Source organism: Poromitra crassiceps (assembly GCF_964638095.1).
Source record: "Poromitra crassiceps genome assembly, chromosome: 9".
In the NCBI taxonomy this organism is placed as follows: Eukaryota; Metazoa; Chordata; class Actinopteri; order Beryciformes; family Melamphaidae; genus Poromitra; species Poromitra crassiceps.
Genome location: NC_139630.1, coordinates 28527407 through 28529906, shown reverse-complemented (window position 1 = coordinate 28529906; position 2500 = coordinate 28527407).

The window sequence follows — 2500 nt, the reverse complement described above, 5'->3', positions numbered from 1 at the left end:
CGTTGGCACGGAAGGTTAATTTGACCGGCGGATGAAGGCACCAGGAGGGAATAGGAACGTGCGCCGGGTGATATTGCATGGATATAGCGCACCTGTCAATCACAGCCACTTAAAGGAGAGCAGCTAGGGAAACACTGGCAACCGGGAAGGAAGGAACGAAGGAAGGAAGGAAGTGAAGGGAAGGAAACAGAAGGGAAGGAGGAGAGAAGGAATGGCGTTGCTGGTGTAAGAAAGTGCGGTCAGTGGTTTAATTGCCCCCCCCCCCCCCGCCCCTCCACCTCAAATTGTTGCTTTTTGCACTTTTTTCCTGCTTTACTTGGCCATCCCTCTTGACTTTGATCTAGTATCACTATTACTCCATGGTAACACTTTATAATAACGTTCAGTCGTAACTCATTTATAAGCCTTTAGTTAATGATGAACTAACCATTTACAAAACATGAATATACATTTGTAGATGATTAATACATGTTAACATATACAAATGTGTTGTAAGTCATCTATAAACCTAGTAAATGAAATGTTCCTCACCTGTTGTAAATAATGTGTAAATAATGTACAATTCATTTACAAGGCTTTCTGCATCCCCTAATCTAAAGTGTAAACCATTCATGACACATAAATGTCTTACATACAAGGGGGTAGCTCTGTTTGTCAAAATTGAAGCCAATGCGAAAGTGTCCTCTTTGCCTGCAGGGGGCGACCCATTGGTTTGTGCACTTCTGTTTTGAAGCCTCAGGTATGGCCTCAGTAAACACTTGACTTTCCTATTATGGTCTCAATCGCTAGTTTCAGACTATGTTGTAGTTGCAGACTATGTTTTTGGGCGTGATTGACAGGTTGCTTGTCCACTGACCACACAGCTTGCCGATCACGGACCAATTAGCAGGCCGTGCTCTGTGGGAAACCCCTGGACTTGTGTCGAGATCCAAGATGGCAATGGCCAAAATGCCATATGAGCCGTAAAAAAAACAGTCCAGAGACCAATGGCTCGCCCCCTGCACGCCATTCAAAAGAATGCAGGTTTAAGTGCACTTCTACATTGGCTTCAATTTTGACAGAGCTACCCCCTTGTATGTAGGCTACAGTAACACATTTATGTGTGATTAATGGTTTACACTTTAGATTAGGGCATGCAGAAAGCCTTGTAAATTAATTGTAAATGATTTACACATCATTTATAACAGGTGAGGAACACTTAATTTACTAAACATTTATAGATGACTTGCAACACATTAGTGATATGTTAACATAGCATGTATTAATCATCTACAAATGTATATTCACGTTTTGTAAGTGATTAGTTCAGCATTACCTAAAGGCTTATAAATGACTTATACGACTGAACGTTATTATAAAGTGTTACCAATAAATTATAACAGCAATACTATAATTTATTATTATTATTATTATTATTATTGTTATTATTATTATTATTATTATTATTATTATTATTGTTGTTGTTATTTAGAATATTATAAAAAGTTGATACTGAAGGAGCTAATAATTACATAAAGTACAATAAGGTAACCAGAAGCTCACTATTACACAAGTCCCTATAGGAATGGTGCAGTAGGCCGAAATTAGGCTATAGTGATTTTTCATTAGATCTATAATATAGTAACTAACTACCAGGTTTAATGTATTTTCTCTCACAAATAGACAGACAAAAGCACACAATATGAGTTCCAGTAACAACCCCCCCCCCCCCCCCCCCCCCCATTACTATTGTGCAGTCATCTACCATCCATTATACTTTATAATTCCTCTCTATACGTGTAAAAATCAACTGGCTCTCATTACAATGCTTCATCAATATATCCCATTACTGTAGTGTGGAGGTTTGACCAGAAGGTGGCAGTGTTGTATTCAATGTATGAAGTTGTGGCTCATCATCTATAAATGCTCTATATACGGTAGGTCTCTACACTGTTCTCTGTCAACTTCACTATTTTTGATGCTTTAGATCTGTGTGTCTGGCTTACTTCTGACTTATTTTTACAGCGGTGGTGTAACACAGTATTAGATAAAAATGTTGTGTTGTACCTAATAGGCCTACTTTAGATTATGGTTTACTGCTGAAAATCATAATCATTCTAATCAACAGAGTATATAGCAGTGAACCAAATAGATTTCCTCCCACCATAAATATTTTGACAATGACAGCACACCTCTCCCTCCGCAGTCCACACCAGCCTACCTCCCCTTATTCACTGTGTCAGTTCATAGATTTCACCTTACCCCTCTGTCGGTTTGTGTGTGTGTGTGTGTGTGTGTGTGTGTGTGTGTGTGTGTGTGTGTGTGTGTGTGTGTGTGTGTGTGTGTGTGTGTGTGTGTGTGTGTGCAGTTTGTGGCAGGTTCTTCTCCCATAGTCTCTGGTGGGTAGAATAATGTTGCCAGATTACCATATCATTACCATATCATTTCCATGTCATTATCAAACTGCTGCCTGTGATATGTATGTGTGCGTGCGTGTGCGCGTGTGCATGTGTGTGTGTGT